Source organism: Ursus maritimus, unplaced genomic scaffold (assembly GCF_017311325.1).
Source record: "Ursus maritimus isolate PB19 unplaced genomic scaffold, ASM1731132v1 scaffold_9, whole genome shotgun sequence".
Lineage (NCBI taxonomy): Eukaryota > Metazoa > Chordata > Mammalia > Carnivora > Ursidae > Ursus > Ursus maritimus.
The window spans coordinates 17,484,476-17,508,234 of record NW_024427107.1 but is presented as its reverse complement, the minus strand read 5'-3'; the positions used below and the strand labels follow the sequence as shown (position 1 = coordinate 17,508,234).

At 38.9% G+C, this 23,759-nt stretch overlaps 1 long non-coding RNA gene across 2 annotated transcripts; it reads left to right on the top strand.

Annotated features, from left to right (window-relative positions):
- The first annotated feature begins 236 nt into the window (after window positions 1-236).
- LOC103677483 lies at window positions 237-23,078 on the top strand. Of its 2 annotated transcripts, XR_005833632.1 has the most exons (5): window positions 237-291; window positions 3,533-3,575; window positions 8,166-8,220; window positions 9,516-11,147; window positions 22,501-23,078. It is a non-coding gene; the product is annotated as an uncharacterized LOC103677483 (long non-coding RNA). The 2 variants fall into 2 exon arrangements; XR_572418.2 differs by lacking the exon at window positions 22,501-23,078 and having other exon boundaries at window positions 9,516-13,137.
- Window positions 23,079-23,759: the final 681 nt, after the last annotated feature.

Sequence of the window (23,759 nt, the reverse complement as noted above, 5' to 3'; positions counted from 1 at the left end):
AATTTTTCAGACAAAAGAAAATTTTGTGTCAATAAACTCCAAATATAATGACATCATTCTCACTTTAGAGATACATACCAGGCTACGACATTTCAACTTTTTTTTTTTTTTTAATATTTTACTTATTTATTTGACAGAGAGAGACAGCCAGCGAGAGAGGGAACACAAGCAGGGGGAGTGGGAGAGGAAGAAGCAGGCTCCCAGCGGAGGAGCCTGATGTGGGGCTTGATCCCAGAATGCCAGGATCACACCCTGAGCCCAAGGCGGACACCTAACGACTGAGCCACCCAGGTGCCCAACATTTCAGCTTTTCCTTTCCTTCCCTTCCTTCCTTCCTTCCTTCCTTCCTTCCTTCCTTCCTTATTAAAAAAAAAAAAAAAAACAACAACCATCTGGGAGCCATTACATTTCCAGAATAAATGTCTTCCTGCTGTGAAGAGCACACACATACATGCATACATACCACCTCCCACAAAATTTTAAGACAAGAAGGGGGATGAGCCACATTCAACTGATAAGATGTTGGGTATTTTGCATTTATAATCTGAGAGCTGCAATTCACTAGCTTGATTTCTCAGAATACCAGAGGTTGTAAATATATTCACAAACTTCACATTAAAGGGCTTTTTCACTTAAAATTAATTTTAAAGGCACACTTTAAGGCTGATCACTTTGATTAATCATATTCATCTATAGATACAGATCATATCTCCATGTTCCATTATGTTTCCAATTTCTTTAAGTTTATACTGTAAAAGAAAAGTTGTTGAATGTTCAGCTAAATGTCTAGCTGATATTTATGCTTTTATAAAAGGTTTCATATATATAAAATTTTAAAACGGAAAAAAGTTTTTTGTTTAGACTGTGGGTTCCAATATTTTGTTTGGAAATATGACTCTATTCATGCAGATAGGGCAAATATTCTGTTCATCTGCTTTATCTGTAATGTACAGATTATGAGCATAGGCTTTGGAATTGGACAGACTCAGGTTTAAGTTCTGGCTCTGCCACTTTCTATTTTTGGCAAATTATTTTACCTCTCTGAGCTTTGGTTTCATCAGTAACATAGGATAATAGTACTTTTCTCTCCTCAGTGAAACAGAGATAATAATAGTGCTGATCTTATGAAATTGCTAGGAGGATCAAATGAACTTGGTAGAATGCCTAGGAACATAGTATCGGTTGATTGCTCTTGTCATCATTATGATTAGCTCTAACACAGATATAAAAATGCCAATATTTTAGATTCCTTTTGTACTAGTCTAAAGAATGGTCAAATTTTAGAGTTTGGGGGGAATTTTTTAAAGAGAAATCCTAAAAGTAATAAGAAAAAATCATAAAAGAAATACTAAGATATAGTTATGTTCAGAACTTTAGAAAATTGGACTGGCGATACTATAAACTATTGACCCAAATATTAAAAATAAAGACAAACAACTACCTAACAAGAGAATACAGTATTTTTTTTTTTTTTGGTAATATATCCAATGAGATGAGTGCTTGGTTTTCACCTATTCTTCAACATGGAAAACCTTTTCCCTAAACTCGTGCCTGATAAGGAACGATCACAACTTTTTATATCCTAATAAAATCCTCTATTATTTGTAGTTCTTTCATTATAACTTTGGAAGAGTTGAGGAGCATAACAATATAAGAAATATCACTTCCCATAGGGAGAAAATGTGATAAAATGACAGCAATGGGACCTGAATGGCTTCTATTCATAAGTCAGTTGGTAACGGAAGTGAGAGCCAGCATTCACTCGAATATTTGTTTTATAGCAGATAAATCGACAAGACTAGAGAAGAATAGTGCTACCAACCACATGATTACAAAAGGAAAGATGTTTTTGATTCATATTATTTGTACTGCTTTCATAGCGCCTTTTCCTTCGTTCTAGTACAAACCCATCTCCTTAAGTGGGTCAGACACTATGAGTTGTTGCTATAGTTTCCAGCTATGTTTATCCTTCGGTATACCAATCGCAGCATCCCACAACTTCAGAAAAAGAAAACCATTTTCCTTGGGAGTATAGTTTAAGGATAATCCAAGCCATGAATTGGCTCAGGAAAGAGTTAACCCATAAAGCCTGCCGTAAAATAGGTAAGAATATGAGAATTAAAGTGACTAATTTATTGCATTTTATGAGCAAAACAATTTAGTACAATACAAAGCCACCCAAGGGATAGTTAGAAAAACTCAGATACTCATGGGAATTGATGAATATTGACACTGGTTTATACCACCTTGGCACAGAGCCCAATTCTTTCCTTCATTTAGAAAATGGTTCAGAGTGTACTCATGTTGTGTGTTGGGGGTGGGAATGGCCCAAAGCTCAACATTTTTGTTGGACCAAATTAGCCATGTTCAAACTCAGAACTGAAGTGCCTGAAGTTCAAGTGTGTTTTGTAACAAAGTGAAAACCATTTTAAAGCAAGACTATGTTAGGGTCAAATATAAGGTCCTTTAGATCACAGGACTTTTTCACTTTCTCTGTTAGACTCCTGAGAAAAATCAAGGGGTCGTGTTAAGAAATCAGAACACTTACATTGCTGGCACAGCTTTTCGATAAGAAGTTGCTAGAAATTACTTTAAATCTTGCTAAGACCATTAATTATCTGAAGTAAAACTATTATCCTTCCCTACTAAGGAAATTAAGGAAACCTCATTGTCTTCCAATCTAGTTATTATGAGTATCAAGAACAAAATACAAATCGCCCTTTTTTCTTTTCTTTTTTTTTTTTTTAAAGATTTTATTTATTTATTCAACAGAGAGAGACAGCCAGTGAGAGAGGGAACACAAGCAGGGGGAGTGGGAGAGGAAGAAGCAGGCTCATAGCAGAGGAGCCTGATGTGGGGCTCGATCCCATAAAGCCAGGATCACGCCCTGAGCCGAAGGCAGACGCTTAACCGCTGTGCCACCCAGGCGCCCCTGCCCTTTTTTCTTTCTCTCTCTCTCTCTCTCTCTTTTTTTTTTTTTTTTTACTGTCTCTTGTTTGGATAGTCTGTTACATACATAAATTACATCTGTTAATAGTTGATAATAACTTATTTACATAAGTCGTGTCAGCAGTTACTATGTTCCTCAGAGAATCATATTAGGTCTTTGAGCTCAAACCTACTAGGTGGACTTTGAAGATAACAATTATTTTAGTTGCTTATCAGTAGGAAATAATAGCTTTTCTTAAACACTATTCATTTGGTGACTCAGTTACTGTTAATTATGTACAATGAATGATTGAACCCATTTCAAATGCAAAGGCTTAGTACTCTCTGGCTTAAAAAAGTATGTTGCTGTTATTTCTGCAACTAATTCTCTAAGGCATTTGTGTCTGTCTCAACCAGATGGGTCAAAGACTTAAATAGACCTTAAGAGATTATAACTTTTCATATACTGGAAGACCCTTAAATTCTCTAGGTTTTCTAGAATAAACAACCTCAGTTCTTTTAACTTTTTCTCACACCTCTTTTTGTTTGTTTGTTGTATGACTCTCATACGAATTCTTTCCAAATTCTCCACATTCTTCTTTAGATGAGATGCCCAGTATGAGACATGGAACTGTATAAAAGATCAGGTAAGTCCTTAATACAGTGAGAACATTCTGTCACAGCTCTTCAATTCACACCCCTATATTGCAACTTAGAATTACATTTAAAATTACACTTCATCATTATCAGATTTTAAAATCTAAACTCGAAATTCTTGTTTAACCTACTTATGTTTTCTTGCATTATATTTAAGAGGTTGTTTTTATTATCCCTCTACCTATTTTATCAAAACTGTACTTTTCCTGAGTGATTTTACATTTCATCATATTTGTTAAGTCAAAAAAAAAAAATCCAAGGTGGAAGGTGTACATCCTGAGTGTAGTCAAGACAAGCCAATACGGTTCAGAAAGAAAATACTCCAATGTCTATTTGTTTTGTCTACAAAGAAAGAAGTTAGGGGTACCTGGGTGCATCAGTCGGTTAGGTTTCCATCTTCAGCTCAGGTCATGATCCCAGAAAGGCTTTATACTATTAATAAAATGCCATTAAATTATTTAAAGTATAGTGATTATGTCATGTTTTTAAATTTGGAGCTTCCTTTTTACAACGTGTTCAATATATTAGTATAGGGAGTCACAAATACGTAATCTATACATGTGTGCATTCTGGTTTGGTGTCATCTGAGAATTATGCCTTTTGTTGCTTTCTTCTCCATTCAGTAACGATTTGTTGAGTACCTAGTGTATGCCAGCTACTATGCTAGGCTCAGAGAGGTAGAGATTAAAAACATTATCCCCACCCACCAAGAGTAGTTTAAATCACTTATGAAGAAGGTAATAAAGAACTGTTCCTACAGTCTTCACAGAATCACCTGTTTCTCAGCACCTTCCCCTGCTCCCACTCCCAGCCCTTGGCATAGATAACGATTTGCTGTACAGGGGGATTTGAATTTGAAACTGGTCATTTGAAGACCCACTTAGTTTTTATGTAGTTTAAATAAACCTTTTATGACTTATTTTCTCTTCTAGATATCTGCAGGGTGCTTTTGATGCAATCATATGTAAATATAAATATCATTGATTCAACAAACATTTTCTCTTCAAAGCACCGTGTTAAGACAGAGGGAAGGTTCAAGGTACAAACATGCATTGTGCTTTCAAGGGGATTTTATATCCTTGACAGAGAATGAGAAAAACTCACTGATTTTTTCCTTATGTGATGTGGAGTGCATTCATTATTGAATGTATTCCTCAGTACATTGCCTTTTCTACCTATCTCACCACTTTTGCCTGGTGTGTTTCTCCAAGCCTGATACCATGTCGTTTGAAAGTTTTACAAGCATGCTATTTGGCTTCAACCACCTCTTTAAAATTTTATCTCATTACTTGTAATTTCAACTCATGACTGGGATAAATTACTTTTAATTGCTAGTTATTTGCATTAGAGAACAATCATGAAAAACAGGTAGAAGAAAAAGCTGCTAAGATCATAGAAATTAAACTCCTACAATGGAATCCCATAACGTTTCCCTAAAAAAAAAAAAAGAAAAAAAGTGGGGCTGTGAGGTATTCAAGGCAAGAAACTGAATCACATAACTACCTGGGGTCTCATTTACTTTTAAACTCTGCAAATAAGCAAAATCAAAGTTCACAGCCTTTGGAAGAAACTATATCTGTTTGACTTTTTAAAAGCAAGTGGTATGGGGCGCCTGGGTGGCTCAGCCAGTGAGCGTCTGCCTTCGGCTCAGGTCGTGATCCTTGGGTCCTGGGATGGAGCCCCACATAGGGCTCCCTGCTCAGCAGGTAGTCTTCTTCTCCCTCTGCCCCTACCCCCTGCTCATTCTCTCCCTCTCTCTTCCTGTCAAATAAATTAATTAATTAGAAAAAAAAAAACCAACCAAGTGGTATTAACAATTTGGGGCATAGTATGAAGTCAGACTTAGTTACAAAAGGCTGTGATCATATAAAATTCATTTTGGAAAATATAAGCAGCACATTAAGGCAATAAAGAGACAATATCTTTATTTGAATTTTAACTGATACATATATACTCCTTGGGCTAATACACTGCCCCCCCCCAAAATCCAATTTTCACTATAATAATCATTTTCATAGAAAATAGAAGGAGGGGCACCTGGGTGGCTCAGTTGGTTAAACATCTGACTCTTGATCTCAGTTCAGGCCATAATCTCAGGGTCATGGGATGGAGCCCCATTTTGGGCTCCATGCTTAGTACGGAGTCTGCTTGAGATTCTCACCCTCTTCCCCCTCCCCCCCTCAAATAAATAAATAAATAAAATCTTTAAAAAAATTTTTTAATTTTAAAAAAAGAAAATAGAGGGGCGCCTGGGTGGCACAGTCGTTAAGCCTCTGCCTTAGGCTCAGGGCGTGATCCCGGCGTTCTGGGATCGAGCCCCACGTCAGGCTCCTCCGCTGGGAGCCTGCTTCTTCCTTTCCCACTCCCCCTGCTTGTGTTCCCTCTCTCACTGGCTGTGTCTCTCTCAGTCAAATGAATAAATAAAATCTTTAAAAATAAATAAAGAAAAAGAAAATAGAAAATGTCATTTGAACAAGTTTCAGTATAGTGTAGTGATTAAGCACATGGCTTTAGAGGAAATTAGCTCTGGGTTTGAATTTCACTGCTACTTACCAGCTCTGGACCCAAGCACATTTATTAACTCCTCAGCCTCAGTTTTCTTATTTGTAAAAGTAGTTCCTACTTCATAAGGTTGTTGTGAAGAATAAGTAAGATAAATTCATAGTAATGTACCTACTAATTACGGTAGGCCTCTGAAAGATATCCACATCCTAGTTCCTGGAACCTGTAAATACATTAAATTACACGGCAAAGAATTAAGTTTGCGAGGACAATATGGATAGACTTTGAGGCCATTGTGTTAAGTGAATTAAGTCAGACAAGAAATGGCAAATACTACATAATCTTACTTATTATGGAATCTAAACCAAAACAAAAATGAGCTCAGATAACAGAGAACGGATTGGTGGCTGCCAGAAGCAGTGGTGAGGGCAGGTAGGTAAAATGAGTGAAGGTGGTCAAAAGGTACAAGCTTCCAGTTATAAAATGAGTAAGTCATGGGATGTAATGTACGGTAGGTGACTATAGTTAATAATGCTGTATTGTATATTTGAATGTTGCTAAGAGAGTAGATCTTAAATTTTCTATAACAAGAAAAACGTTATAACTATGTGTGGTGATGGATGTCGACTGGACTTGTGATCAGTTAGCAATATATACAGATATTGAATCATTATGCTGTACACCTGAAACTAACATGTCATATGTTAATTGTACCTCAATTTTTTAAAATTAATTTTAAAAAAGAAGGTTGCAGATGGAATTAGGTTTGCTAATCAGCTGACCTTAAGATAGGAAGAATATCCTGGATTTTCTGAGTGGGTCCAATGAGATCACAAGGGTTCCTTAAAAGTGAAGAGGAAGAAGGCAAAAGAAGGGTTAGAGAAAAAGATTTCACTATGGAAGGATGGTTAGAGAGATACAAGATCGCTGGCTTTGAAGGTGGTGAAAGGGGCCTCAAGCTACGGAATGTGAGTGGCCTCTAGAAGCTGGAAAAGGCAAAAAAAAGGGATTCACTCCTAGAGCCTCCCAAAAAAGTGCAGCCCTGCTGACACACTAATTTTAGCTCAGTGACACCAATGTCAGACTTCAAACCTAGAGAGCTATAAGATCATACATTTGTGTTGTTTTAAGTCTCTAAGTATGTGGTAATCTGTTACAGCAGCATATAAGAAGCAAGTTAGATATATAGACACATCAGGAACTCTACAAGTTACAGTGTGAGAACAAGTGTGTCATATAGAGAACTGTTCCCCCCAGTTTTGGAAAACATACCAACGCACAAACTTTTTCATTTTTGTTTTCTTTATATAACTAATTGCAAGAGTTCGATTTACCATGCCATAGGATTATTCTCCAAGCAATAGAAATGCCGTTGGCCTCCAACTTAACCCATTATGGTTCCTTGATGATGGCAGATGACAATTATAGAATATAAATGTTACCTAAGTACTATCTGTCTTCTTATATTTTATTTATTATTTTTAAAGTTTAATTTAATTTTATTTTTTCACTAAATTCTATCCCCAACATGGGGCTCAAACTCACGACCCCAAGATCAAGTGTCACATGCTCTACCAACTGAGCCAGCCAGGTACCCCTCGTTTCTTAAATTTTTATTTGTATCTAGACACCTGAGAGTATCATACAAATTAGTCATGAATTGACCATGCTGGAGACTTACAGGAGTAGCCCTGTCACCTCTTGAGAGGTGAGCTCAGACGTTGTCAAAGGAGGCAGGCCGTACTCACCGAGTCCTTCCTGCCTCTTCTTGGCTCTATCAGAAGCACATTGTGTACATTATTGCCTTTATTTATTTTTTTAAGATTTATTTATTTATTTTAGATATAGCGCAAGAGTGCTTGTGTGTGCACATGGTGGGGGGAGGGGTAGATGGAGAGGAAGAGAGTGAATCTCAAGCAGATTCCCGGCTGAGTGCAGAGCCCAACACAGGACTCGATTTCACGACCCTGAAATCATGACCTGAGCCAGATTCAAGATTGACCAACTGAGCCACCCAGGTGCTCCCATTATTTCTTTTAATCCACATAACCATACCGTCTTTATCCCCCTTTTCACAGATAAAGGAACAGAAATTCAAAGAGGTGAAATAACCCTACCCAGGGCACACAGCAGGTAAGTGGCAGAGCTGAGTCCATTTGAATTGAAGCCCATGGTCTTTCTAGAGCACCACGGAGTCAACGGGTGGTGCTGGATGAAAGGCAGCAAGGACCAGGTGTAGAAGAGTTTACAAACTGAATGCCTGAAGCACCTGGAGGCACCTGAGATAGTAAGTGTCGGAAGAGGTGAACATGAGATGATAAATGGTAACTGACCATCAGTCTTCGTGAGTGGCAAGAGGTGCCTCCCTCTCAAAGGGACAGCTGACGGCTACCACCAGCTGATTGTTGCTATGTGAGCACATAGGCCCAATGTTGCCAGATCTATTCATTTTTCTTTTTTTTTAAAAAAGATTTTATTTATTTAATTATTTAAGAGAGAGACAGAGGGAGCATGAGCAGGGGGTGCAGCAGAGGGAGAGGGAGAAGCAGGCTCTCTGCTGAGCAGGAAGCCCGATGCAGGGCTTGATCCTAGAACCCTGGGATCATGACCTGAGCTGAAGGCAGACGTTTAACTGACTGAGCCACCCAGGTGCCCCTATTAATTTTTCAATAAAAGCTAGCAATATACATTTTAATGTGAAATGGTGTAATTTCAAAATGCTAGGAATGAATTAGGATTTTGTTAACACACTGTGCAGGCCAAATGAGCCACATCTATCAAGCAAATTTGCCCCATGGGCTACCAATTTGAGACCACTAGTACTGATCTCTGGGACTCAGGGAGTGGTCTGTAGTCTTGCTAAAAGACATGTGGAAAGGTTTGAATTAGATTTTGATTGAGCTCATTGAGTGAAAAGATACCCTAATCTAAGAACAAGGGAGGCTTATTCCAGGGCATTGAGGCACATTGGAGAAGGGAATATTACTCAACTGTTCCACAGAATCTTCTTAAAGACACCAATAATTACAGCAACTGTAAACACATCAACCGCCTGGGTTTGCTAATTCATAAGTATTTTTGGGTGAATCATCATTGATATGCGTGCTCATTAGAAGCCAGATTATTTTGTTTTAATAGAAAACAGCTTAATAACATGAATCCAATTTTATATATATACAAAAAGGCTGACATATAATATCTGTAGGGTAGGAAGAAATGGCCTAAGAGTTCGAAAATATTTATTTATTCAAAATAGTACAATATCACAAAAGCAAACTACACTTAAAACTTACTGATACATATTTTAAGCAGAAAGCTCTGGTTTGAGAAATACAGAAATAGTTACAGGAAACACCGAGGGATGAGCTGATGTAGGAGAATGCAAATTGTACGATACATATCATTTCACCATTGTGGTTTTTCTGCAGCTGAGCTCTGCAGCCGTGATAAAGCCATGGAGGAGACAGACAGCCGGAATGAACCTGGGTTGGGAAGGTTCAAGAAAAGGACAATGGAGCAAAGGAAGAGAGGCCAAGTGGGGGCCAAGCCATTTACACTTGCTAAGGAAAGGAGGAGGTCACAGGCAGGAAGAGCATGGGGGACATGGCCAGGTAGAGAGCGAGGTTAACAAAAACTTACTACACATTCTTACACTATTAATAATATTTACATTTTAAAGTACACTGTCATTTTCAAAGCATTTTTTAAAATTGACTTTATTTTTTAGAGCAGTTTAAGGTTCACAGCAACATTGAGCAGAACGTAGAGAGTTCTCAGATAACCCCTGCCCCCCACCAGAGTGGTACTTTCCTTGTAATGGATGAACCTACACTGACACATCATTGTCATTCAAAGTCTGTAGTTTACATTAGGGCTCACTCTTGTTGTTACATATTCTATGGGCTGGGCAAATGTCTAATAACATGTTTTCACCATTAGAGTACCATGCAGAATAGTTTCACTGCTCTGACATCCTCTAAGCTCTGCCAATTCATCCCTCCCTTCCTCCCAACCCCTGGCAATCACTGATCTTTTTTCTATCTCCATAGATTTGCCCTTTCCAGATTGTCATACAGTTGGAATCAAAGAAATTAACCTTTTTAGATTGGCTTCTTTTAATTAGTGATATGCATTAAAGCCCCCCCAATCTTTTTATGGCTTAATAGCTCATTCCTTTTTAGCATTAAACAATTTTCTATTGTCTGGATATACCAGAGTTTATCCATTCACCTCCTGAAGGACATCTTGGTTGCTTCCAAGTTTGGGCACTTATGAATAAAGCTGTTATAAACTCCATGTTCAGATTTTTGTGTGGATAATTCATTTTAACCTTCATAGTCGGAATATAGAACAAATGTTCTAAATCGAATCCTAAGAAGTCAAATATAGCACACGAAATCAAAGCGTTTATCAATACGATTGGTAGTTTATCCTTTGAATATCCTTTGAAACAAGACAATATGTTACTATGTTAGGAATAAAAAAAACTCTAAATTGATGATTTCAACAAATGTTTTGAGGAATTGACTCTCTACTTTGTCATTTCCCCCATCTTCTCTCTGCTCCAGCCCTTGCCAACTCTGAACCCAGTTAGCACGATACACTGGATCAATGCGTGCTGAAGCCAGGTTGTTTGTGTTGTTTCTGTTTGAATAAGGAGGCTCAGACACTTATGAGCAGTATGATTTGAAGCAAGTTACTCAACATCTTTGGGCCTCATCTTCCTCATCTGTAAAGCAGGGATTTTTGACAGTGTCTGCCTCATGGATCAAATGAGTTTATATTCATAAACCCTTAGAATAAATTACCTGGCATATAGGTGTTTGTCAAATAAAATGAATACTATGTATGTAGACCTCTTGTATGAATGCTGGTCTCCCAGGGCCTGTATACAATTCTGAATTGTGCTATTGAGTCAAACTGTCAGGTGTGCAATTTGATTTTATCCCACTTACAAGCCAATAAGTTAGCCTTTACTGTTTCACAGATACTGAAAGAAGACATGAGACATCTGAGTCTCAGAGAAAAAAAATTGTTTTACCCACAGCACAGCATAAAAGGTATGACTTGTTCATATCAATTCCTCTTGCCCCCCAAGTTCCCCAGGTGTGATACCAAGGCACCCAGATAGATGTTACACATGCAGTGAGTTTGTGTTCAGTGGGGGAAAAGTGAGCTTGGGGAACCCATTGTTTTTCTAGCAAGCAAAAAGCTAAGTCAGCTTCTTTGTCCCAGAGGGAGATGTTACTTTATCTCTCAAGATTGTTGCTGTAGGGGCACCTTGGCTATCTCAGTCAGTAAGTCATGCTACTCTTGATCTTGGGGTAGTAAGTTTAAGCCCCAAAGTAAAGATTACCTAAAAAAAAAAAATAAAAGATTTCTTGCTGCAAACACAACCATGAAAACTGGCTTGGGTAGAGTGAAGTGGTAGAAGGCCTCTAAAATGGCCCATGATGGTTCTTGCCTCCTGGTATTCACCGCCTGTTGACTGTGGGCTAGATTTATTGACTCATTTCTAACTAATTTAATATAGCACAAGTGACAGGATGTTGCTTCTGAGATTAGGTTATAAAAAGACTGTGGCTTCTGTCTTCTCTCACTCACTCTGAGGGCAGACAGTTATCATGTTGTAAGCTGCCTTACAGAGAGACCTGCACAGCAAGGAAGGGATGTCTTTGGCCAACAGTGAGTAAGAACCTGAGGCCTGCCAACAGCTTGAGTGACCTTGGAAGCAGACTCTCCCTTATTCAAGACTGGGGATGACTGTACCCTGGCCAAACTTGACTGTAGTCTTATCAGAGACACCAAGGCCAAGGGCACCCAGCTAAGCTATGCCCAGATTCCTACTCAACAGAACCTGTCCAAAAAAAAAAAAGTGTTTGTTCTTTGAAGCCTCTGTGTTTTGGAGTAATTTGTTATGCAGTAATAGATATGTAATAGAAGCTGTCCGGGCCTTTCACTCTTGCATACTGGCCAAGACGTGAAGAGGAGTGAGAGACCCACAGATAACCATTTCCAAACAACAGGGTAAAGCTACGAACCAGGGGTAGACGATGCCATCTTCCCAGAAGATGGCTGCCATGCTTAATGTCTAGTACATAGGGAGAGGCAGATACTGACACTGGAAGCTAGAATTTGGAAGGAAGCCCTTAGCTGGGACTAGCCTTACCAATCTCGGAGCCAGTTTTTCAAGAATTTTGCTTGCTTGAGGACATAGTGCAGGATAGAAAAAAAAAAAGGCTTCTGCTGTGTGCATGCAGTGGGAAACTAGGTAGGGCGTGTCAAATACTGAAATGCCTACTCTGCATTCAGTGAACCAAATTATCTAGTTGTATATTACTCTCTGTACTCATTTGGCTTCTGTTCGTCTGAGCCCTTTGTAAACTTTGTTTAAATGTTTTCCCTGGTCTTGCCTGTACCTAAGGGAATTGGGAGTCAAATGCTTGAGCCACAATATTAAAGGGGAAACAGTGCCCCCTGGAGACCAGAGTGGCAGTGCCCAGAGACCGCAAGAGGTAGAAGCTAGGCTATGTGAGGCAAATGGCAAGGTTTTTTGTAAATGTCAAGAATATATTTAATTAAATTAAAAATCTCTGATTTAAAGCTTGTAAGAAATTGGTATGAAAGAAATTGGTAACTAGGTGTGGTGATGGATGTTAACTAGATTTATTGTGGTGATCATTTCACAGTATATATAAATACTGAATCATTATGTTGTAAACATGAAACTATCTCAAAAAACCTGTGCATTCAAAATGTTTAAAAGAAATTTGTATGGAAGATAAAGAGATTTTTTTCCCCAAAGAGAGTCAATTTTATTCTCTCTATATAATGGAGGGCCCAGTACTGTTGTTAGGAACATGGGCTTTGGAATAGACAGGACTTCCTTTTATTAACTGTGTGCCCTTGGCCAAGTTGATAAATCTGAGCCTATTTCTTCATCTGTAAAACAAAGATAATATCTCACTGGATTATAGTGATTATTAAATGAGATTATGTAAATAGTGTCCTTAGCAATTGGTAAACATTCAGTTTTTGAAAGCTGTTATTATTATTAACTACTACTACTGTATGAATAAGATAAGAGTATTCCCTCTACTTAATATTCTCCATGCTGGTAATGGAATTTTCAGATAAGAAGAATTTACAGAAGGCATAAATTAGAATAGAGGAAGGAAGAATCAATGGGCAATAAAACCCAAGAATATTTGTAAGGGTGTGGGGAAAAAATAATCTTTTAAAACTTTCTGTCCAATGTATAGAGAGAGTTGTATAAATATATAATTAACATCACCAGTCTATTGGCTAAGTGGTCAAAGGAGATAAAAAAGAGGTTTAACAAGTGTGTTACCTAACAACCTACTTATTGGTTAGGAGACGCAAAGTAAAACAACTTTCAGGTCTTATATACTTTTTTTTTTTTAAAGATTTTATTTATTTATTTAACAGAGATAGAGCCAGCGAGAGAGGGAACACAGCAGGGGGAGTGGGAGAGGAAGAAGCAGGCTCATAGCAGAGGAGCCTGATGTGAGGCTCGATCCCATAACGCCGGGATCACGCCCTGAGCCTAAGGCAGACGCTTAACCGCTGTGCCACCCAGGCGCCCCAGGTCTTATATACTTTTTAAAGTCAAATGTAAATGAAAGATAAAAAGAATGGGTACTAGAGAAGACATAGGAAGAAGGCCTTGACCATGGATCACAACACATCTGACTTTGGCTCGTATCAGCTATGAGTGCAGATGTTACCCTCTTTCTCTGTGCCTAAGTTTCCTTATCTGTCCATATGATACAGCAATAGCGTATTATAGATTCACTGTGAGTATTAAATGAGAAAAGACATGGAAAGCCCAGAGCATAACACTGGCTCTCACCAACTGGTCTCATCCTCCTCCTCATCATTATCTTCATCATTGTTACTTGATTTGCAGATGTTATTACAGGCAGAATTGGAAAGGGAGCCAGCCCTTCAGGAGATTACTCAGAGTAATATGTAGTAAGAGCCATAAAGTTCCATATACTCTTTAAATCTGTTTTTCCCATATGTGGGAAGAAATTTAAAGGGAAAAAATTACCTGATTAGAGATGTTTATAGCAATGCTAATTATGAGCATCAGAACTTGGGAACAACCTAATGCCCAGAAATGGGGGAGAGTTCAGTTAACAAAGTATAGTAATACACGATACTAAGTACAAAAGGAATATACAAAAATCATAGTTTCACTATGTATCAGGAAGAACCAGTTCAAAGATAAAATGGAAAAATGACACATTCATAATAATCACAACTAAAAAAAACCTAGAAATAAAATTAATAAAAATGTTCAAAACCCATTAAAAACTATATTTTACTGAAGGACATATAAAGTCTCTGTAAATGGAGAGTCATATATGGATAAGAAGCCTCAATATTTTTTTTAAAGTTTTAAAGCCAATTCTGCCCATATTGATCTGTAAATAAAATGTAATTTTTATCAAAATCCCAGTGGAATTTTTTAAATTTAACAGTTGATTCTCTAGTTTATCTAGAAGAGAAAATGTTTCAAAATAGCCAAGAAGGTTTTGAAAAACAACTGTAACAAAATAAGACTTGGCTTACAAGACACTACAAGAACTATGAAACTATATAGTGAATAGGGTAGTATGGTACTCATCAGAAAAAGATGACAAGGTCAGTGGAATGGAACAGAGTTCAGAAAATAACCCGGGTTCATACTTATAGGATTTCACACATGCTCGAGGTGGCATTTCCTTTTCTTAAAATATATTTTTTAAAGCTTTATTTATTTATTTGAGAAAGAAAGAGAGAGTGTGTGCGCGCGCATGCACGGGCACTCAAGCCAGGGGAGAGGGCAGAGGGCAGGTGAGAATCTCAAGCGGACTCCCCACTGATCTTGGACCTCCCAGGGCAGGGCTCCATCTCAAGACCCCGAAACCATGACCTGCGCTGAAATCAAGAGTTGACGCTTAACCAACTGAGCCACCTAGCTGCCCCATTAATATTTTATTTTACTTACTTTTTAAAAAAACATTTTATTTATTTATTTGAGAGACAGAGAGCACGAGTGGGGGGGGGGGAGGGCAGAGGGAAAGGGAGAACAGACTCCTCGCTGAGCAGAGAGCCCAACATGAGGCCTGATCCCAGGACCCTGAGATCATGACCGAAGCTGAAGTCAGACACTTAACTGCCTGAACCACCCAGGTGCCCCAGTATTTTATTTTTGAGTAATCTCTACACCCAACATGGGGCTTGAACTCATAAGCCCGAGATCAAGAGCTGTATGCTCTACTCACTGAGCCAGCCAGGAGCCCCTCAAGATGGCATTTCAAATCAGTGGGGGAAGACTAGATAATTCAGTATAAACAGCATAAGGACAATTGGCTTAATTACCCATAAATCATAGGTGATTTAAAAATCTAAATGTAAAAAATCAAAACAAGAAAACTATTTGTAAAAAAAATATACTGAAAAATAGCTTTACAAACTTTGGGTAGGAAAGAACTCCCTTAGCCTGACACAAAACCTGGAAGCCCGGATGTACTGATCAGATTACGTGAAGGTTAAACACGTTTGTAAAGAGCCGTGCCTCTCCTTAGGTTCATCCTTCTCTCCTTGGAGTCCCCAGGAGAGCAATAGCATGGGCTGAGAGATGGGAGCTGGGAGGCAAGGAGAGGGAGTCCAGGAAGGGCAGCCAGGAGTCTTTTGCTGTGCCTTGCTTTGATCCTGAGCACTCCTCCCTGCTCAGATAAGCACAGTGGATTTCCTACTTCGGATTTGAGAGCTTTTTGAAATGCATTCCTAGTTCCTAGTATTTTTAATTTTAAATGAATTTAAATGAAATAAAAACTCACTTGGAGTGCCTGGGTGGCTCAGTCAGTTACGTGGACAGATTCCTGATTTCAGCTCTGGTGACCATCTCAGGGCCCTGGGATCAAGCCCCGCGTTGGGCTCCGCACTCGGCAGCAAGTCTGCTTGAGGATTCTCTCTCTCCCTCTGCCCCTCCGCCTGCTCTCTCTCTCTCTCAGTCTCTCTCTAAAATAAATAAATATTAAAAAAACCCCTCACTTTTGTCTTCCCCCAAACAGCACCATAACTTTCATAAAGCAAAAGAGACTGTAAAGTTAAAAGATGAGTGACACAGAGAAAACATTTGCAAATTGGGGAAAACAAAGAGTTGCTCTTCATTATATATAAAATGTTCTTTTAAAATAAGAAAAATTTTAGAAAATAAAAAATAAAACAGACTAAGGATATAAATAGGTAACTCAGTAAGAAGGCATACAAGTTGCCAGTTAACAAATAAGCATGTGTTCAACCTCACTGCTAATCAGAGAAATGCAAATTAAAGCAAGATGGCTTTTTTACCTATCGGCAGCAGTATACCAAGTGGGGCTGGGTGGTGTGAGCAGTCAGCAGGAAGCAGGGCAAGCAATAAGGAGATGCACCGTCTGTAGAGAATTTTCAAAATAATAGTAAAACATATATCATTATGCTAATTCTAAAATATGTCATTGGTAAAGTATTCTTCCCTACAGGGGCAGGCTGCTGTCACTGCCCCAAACTCACCAGGCCCCTATTAGAATAGCAAAAATGTAAAAGATTGCTAGCAACCTATGTTAGTATATGCCTGCACACTTGGTAGGAGCATACAGCTTTTTCGGATGGCAAATTGGAAGGACTTAATCAATATTTTAAATGTGTGTTTCCTTTGACCCTGTAATTCCACTTTTTGAAATCTAGAGTACTGACATATCCCTATTGTGTCTAAAGATATATGTATAAACAAAGATATATGTACAATAAACTTTGCAAGGGGGACAGTTTGGGACACAACCTAAATATTAACCAGGGGGAATGGTAGGGGGAATGGTAAATAAATTATGATACACAGTAGAATTCTCTGGAATGCTTGGGAGATGGGACTAGATAACTCCTCAGATCTCTTTCAGTCTTCCAATTTTATGACCTTTGATTTTAGACTTTTGAGGACAGTTCCAAAAAAGGGGCTTCAAAAATAATTAAAGCAATGACATCATTAATGGAATAACCATGCACTTTCTTAAGATAATCATTTAGAAGAGGAAATTAATATTTTAAAACATCTTGGGGCACCTGGGTGGCTCAGTCAGTTAAGTGCCCAACTCTTGATATCTGCTCAGGTCATGATTTTGAGGTTGTGGGATAGAGCCCCATATCGGGCTCCATGCTGGGCATGGAGTCTGCTTATGATTCTCTCTCTGCCCCTCCCCACCCCTCTCTCCCTTTCTTAAAAAAAAAAAAAGTCTTGCTTTGAAATAATTTTATATTTAGAGGAGTTGTAAAGATAGTACAGAGTTCCCATATACCCTTTATCCAGTTTTCCCTATGCCAACATTTTATATAACCATGGTATTGTCAATGATATTCATGCATTATAACCTGTTGAAACAACAAAGCCAAAAGAACTAGTGATCCAGTTCTATTTACTGCAGGTAATAAGACTCTGCTCCATTGGCAACAGAGGCTAATTATAGCAAAGATATCAAAGTCATCCTTCTCGGAGAGACCAACATTGAGGTGAAGGAAACATGCATTGTTTGGCCACTGGTTTTTCTGTTCATCCTTGAAGTGGAACCAAACTTGGCTTTTTACCAATACCAGTTCAACTGTTTTTAATTTTCTAATTTCTCAAGTGAAAAGGGCTGAAGTTAGCAAACCGAAGCATTATCTTAATTGCTTTTGAAAACATTTGAGAAACTGCTATTTTCAAATTCTGTTAATTTAATAACAGTAGACAAATCACAGTGAGTAAGCAGGTCAAAATCCTGAGAAGACTGAATGATAAAATTAAAACATTAAGCACAAGCACTCTTATTTAACAGCTTGCATATGCGTGCCAAGTGTGGTGTTTATGGCTCACCAACTGTGTTGTATGCCAGACACTTCAAAGAACATTCCAGAGAGATGGTCTGACTTACTGGAAGTTTAAAGGCTCAAACCCCGTATTTTATCCTGTATTTTAAAAAACAGTTTTTATTATAAACTATTTAGACATTTTATAGGATTAACTAATCCAGTTTCTACAAGTCAATAATATAAACTTTAAAAAGGAAAAAAAGAAGAAGAAAGGAGGAAAAAAAAGAAAAAGCAGTGCTGTGAATTAAGAGACTTAAAAGATCAAACAACCAAATGCATCGTGCATATCTTATTTAGATTCTGACTTGAACAAACCAACTATTAAAAAGACATTTTTGAGACATTAAAGAAATTTGGTTATGGAATTGGCATTAGATGTTAGCAATAAATTGCTAATTTTGTGACTATGGCTTTGTGCTATATAAGAAAATGTTCATATTTTGGAGGTGGGTCCTTAATATGAAGGGACAAAATTATATATTTGGGATTTGATTTTAAATAATTCAGCAAAGGAAGAAAAAAAGTGACGAAGTAAATGTCAGCAAACTTGACAATCATTGAGTAAGTCATTCCCAAGGTAATGGGAATTAATTGTACTTTTTAAATGAAGGTTAAATTTTTCAAAATAAAAAGTTCTCACAAAATACCCACAAAATTCAAACTGGGGGTGGAGTTGTGGTTATAACTCTATACTTTCCAGACCTATAAAGAATCTGTGATGGTCATCACAAGCTGTACAAACGATCCTTTACAGCTGAAGTTAGAGTCTGTTTCATTTGCTGTTGTGGTTTTAGTAAACTCTTTGACAAGAGGGAGACTTACTCTGAGCTCACCAAAAAGCCCCATTTGCCAAAATCGCCATGAATGGTATCTCTGCTTCTACTCCTGATCTTCTCAAGTCATTCTCCACCTTCTAGCTAGAGTTGTATTTAAAACCATAAATCTGGTCACTTCCTTCTGTGCTTAACACCCTTCAACGGATTCCAGTTTCTGGAATAAAATCAAGAGCTCTAACAAGGCTCATACAGCTCTATGGGAGCTCCCCGTGTCTCTCCTGCCACCTCTCGGCTGCTCGCTGTGATCCGTCCCTGCTGGCTTCTTTCAGCCCTTCAGCCGCCAAGCTCTGTTCTGGCCATGACCTTCTCAGAGCTGGTCACTCCCCTTGGAACGTCCTTCCGCAAAACATCTTCACAGGACACGCCCCCACCCACTATTTTCTTCCTTATAGAAACAGTTCTTTTCTCTTTTAGCAATTTTCTCAATTATTTCGTGTCTGTTTCCCACTCTTCAAGTGTATTCTGTTTATCATAATATAGCTAACAATATCCAGCTTTTAGTAAATCAGCTAAGAAACATTTCATCCCCAGCTTCCAGTCCCATAAATATCATTGAAATATTGAAATTTAGTTTTGAAATATTGGAGAGGGCATTGGTGAATATTATCCCCCAAATTGGCTTAAGATTCAGAAGAATGACAGTTGACGGATGGCGGGGGAGGGAGTGGGGTAGGATGGTGCAACGCGTTGGGGGGGGGCATTTGAGAGGAGAAATACCAGGGTGTAGCAAATGATGATTAGGCTGCAGAGCAAAAGCTTACAAAAGGGAGATGTCAAGGCCACTGTGATTCTCAGTGCGTGTGGATTCATAAACTTCCATTTCCCTGTGATGCCTTTTCTGTTCAATCAGTGCCCTGATTTCCAGCCTAGTTCTCTGCTGTGCAATGAAACACTAACAGGAGGGATTAAGGGTGGGATGCGGAAAACTGACCAGAATTTCTTGCTTTTACGCCAGGGAGCAAAAGATGGCAGAATACATGCAAAAATGTACAGATCCATGATCACAGGGAGATTTTAGCAAAGTTCTTTAAAAGTCGAGAGCTCAAGTATACAAAATTTGAACAAGACAGTTAACAAATTTGAGCCAGTGGATTTACATATGTACACTGTCTTAAAACTTTAATACTACATAGTGCTTATAGTGTGCCAGGCACTGTTGCAAGTGGTTTATAACTATTGGCTCATTTAAAGAGCACATATTCTTTCTCAGGTTATATGGAAAGTTGTAAAAGTGACCATGTACTGGGTCACGAAGCAAGTCTCACCAAATAATGAAAATTTAGTATCTACAGATCTAGTCATATGTAGTAAAGGGACAAGAACATGTCACACGGCAGGTTCCCTAAAAAAAGGCTAGGAGAGGCGAGGAGGGAGAGAAGGGGAGGCTGAAGCAGGGAAGTATTAGGTCTACCTAATATGTTTTATTTGAGACGAAGGCAGGAAGGAAAGAAGGAGGGAGGGAAGGAAGGAAGGAACGAAAGAAGAAAGGAATGAAGGGGGAGGAAGGGAAATTTCTCTCAAATGGTCCAAAAAAAGTAATCTGCATATGTAATGTAGAGAGCTAAGGATGAGCAAGTGTGTAAAATATATTGACATTTGGGAAACTGCAAAAGGTGTGTGGGAACTCTGTAATATTTTTTCTACTTTTCCAGAAGTCCGAAATTATGTTACAGTTTCAAAGAAGTTATAGTAATTACCCAGTCTCAATGTAGGGGTAAATAAATATCACAGTATCTTTTTTACCTTTTAAGTATTTAGTAAGTGAGAAAAAGCAGACAATTTAAATCAGGCATAGCAAGTGGCCTGTAAGATGAACCCCTGGTGTGGGAAGAGATGAGGCTGTGGTTCACCCACAGACGACTGCCTTTGAGTAAACTGAAACAAGGAGCTCTCAGGGGGCTCTGCGAGCAGAGGGGGCCGAGGCCTTGGTTCCCATTCTCCCCTGCAGCCGCTGGCCCTGTGCAGGGAACGACATTAACAACTCTTCAGCCCTGACAGCACACCTTATCTACCCACATTTGGCAGTTTTTCTCCATAACAGGATAAATAATCAACATTAAGACACACCTAAAATTGTTTACCCGTTAGTCCACTTCGGTGCATGTATGCCAATGTTGTTAAGTCACTATTTATAGGACGCTCACTGTAAACAAAGCGCTGCATGGGGTATAGCAGAAAAGTATAAAAATAAATACAAGATGGGGCCAAATGCTCATTCCAAACCTACAATCCGACAAAGGAAAGGCATGAGTGCCTATGTGTGCCAGAGGTCATACTTTCATTTTTGCTGCCTCATTTCATTTCCATACCAATTCTGTGAAATAGATTTTCATTATTACTATTTTATACATGAGGAAGCCCAGAGAAGTTTGTGGGTTTTTTTTTTTTAAGATTTTATTTATTTATTTGAGATAGAAAGAGAGAGCACATGCGCAGGGGGAGGGGCAGAGGGAGAAGCAGACTCCCCACAGAGCAGGGAGCGTGATGTGGGGCTCGATCCCAGGACCCCAGGATCATGACCTGAGCCAAAGGCAGACGCTTAACCGACTGAGCCACTGAGGCACCCCAACCCAGAGAAGTTATTAAGTAGCCCAAAATGATACAAGCACTAAGTGACAAAGCTTAGGCCTGTCCAGTTCCAAAGTCCATGCTCTTTCCACATCACCATGCTTATAAAAGTCACAGAAACATAAATACTGTAAAATTTCACTTACTCAACACTCTTAGGGATGAGTCATGCTGGACAGATGAGTAAGTAAAAGGCCATTCTCTAGGCAACATTATTCAAAACCTTCTAAGGTTAGAGAAGAGAACACTCCTCTGGAGAAGAGGATTTTCTTTCTTTCTTTTTTTAAAAGATTTTAGTTATTTGAGAGAGAGAGACAGCGAGAGAGAGCACAAGTGGGGAGGAGAGGGAGAAGCAGGCTCCCCGCTGAGCAGGGAGCACTACTTGGGGCTCAATCCCCAGACCCTGAGATTATGACCTGAGCCGCAGGCAGACGGTTAAACAACTGAGCCACCCAGGCGCCCTGAGGATTTTCTTCCCTGCGTTTCTCTTCCCTCTTAGGCTTCTGGCATTTGAAGCCCAGGACACCTGGTGTCTGACATGTTTTCCCTGAAAGCTCCAGAAGGTGCCCAAAGATTCTTTTTTCCTTTTTGTTCCCTCAAAATACAAATGAGACAGACTGGTAGTTCAGAAATAATTTTAGTACATACAAAGGGAGAAGAAAACAAGAAATATTTACAGAAAATACAGCAGTGTAAAAACAGTTGGATTTCCAAAGCGGTTTTCTGATACCAGATTGGGTTAGGCACCCACTCAGTCCTGAATGTTAGAACACTGCCCTTTGGTCCCAAAGGGTGGTATGACTCTGCAAGCCTGTTTCTCATCTCATTCCTCAGTATTTGGCTATCTCCGGGTCAGGCAGCTTTCGGTATTTATCTTGTCCTTAGTCGTAGAAATGGGTCTAATAATTTATTCTATTCCTTGCATATATAACCAGCCCGAATTTTAGGTTCCTCATCTTTATGAAAAGGGAATAAAAGTACTAATTCAGAGAGATCAGATGGAGAGATCATGCAGGCACAATGTACATAGTAAGCACTCATAAGTAATTTTTCTTCTCTTCCTCCTCTCTGCACATGTCCACCATCATCATCATCATCCCAACAATGATCGTAGCTAGTGGTTGAGCATTTATGTGCCAGGCACTGTTCCAAGCCCTTTACATGCATCAGTTAGTTGAATCCTCACCACAATCTTATGAGGGAGGTACAATGACCACCTTCATTTAATGAAGACACTGATGCACCAAGAAGACAGACAAGCTGCTCAAATTCAAAAGCTGGGACTCGGTCTACCAGTTGAGCTCCAGAATCAGCACTTCTAACCACCGCGCTACACATGTAAGGGACTCTCCTGTGTTGAATGTTAGCCATCTAGACCTTCACAGATCCTCCTCCTCACTTTGCCTGAAGTTGACACCAGAGCAAGAAGAGAGAATTGAGGGACCATAAAAAAGAGCCTACGAGTGTATCCAATTATATATATAATTTGTGATTAAAGGTGCAGCTACTTTATAATCTTCAGTACTGTTTGAATTCTTAAAGCAGAAGGCAGGCGTTTAAAACTTCCAAAATCAACTTAAAAAACCTGTGTAAATGTAGATTCATTTTGGGCAAAAAAATGAGCAAGCACAACTAACTTTGGAAAGGAAGTGATTTCACATAGGAGGAAGTTTTTGCTTCATTTTAATGTCGGTTAAACTACATTAAAACAATAGCTTATCATGGGGGGGCACCTGGCTGGCTCAGTCCGTAGATTGGGAGGCTCTTGCTCTTGGGGTTGTAAGTTTGAGCTCCATGTCGTGTAGAGATTACTTAAAAAACGGGGCTAGTCTTATTTGAGGTGCCTGGCTGGCTCACTTGGTAGAGCATGCGACTCTTGAGCTCAGGTCATGAGTTCAAGCCCTACATTAGATGTGGAGCCTACTCTAAAAAAAAAAATTGGGTTGTAAAACAATAGCTTATCAGTAAATAGTGAATATTTTCCCATATCATTAGGGCAGTGATTAAGAACAAGGGTTAAGAGCAGACATGGGTTGAATTCCAGCAACACTACTTCACTAGCTGTTTGAAGTTCTGTGTTTTCCCTTCTATGAATGGGAATAATGATACCTATCATCTAGGGATACTGTTAGACTTAACACAATACAATTAAGGTGACTGGTACAGTGCCAGATTCATCACAAGCACTCAATAAGGTATTTTTCTTTTGTATAACATCACTGTAATGGCTGGAGTATCCCATCTCATGGCTGTGCCAGGATCCATTTAACCAGTCCTGCATTGTTAAAATCTGGAACATATTCAATACTATCAATAATATGAACAATAGTAAAATTTTCCCATTCATTTTTGGTTATTTCTTTAGGGTTAAAT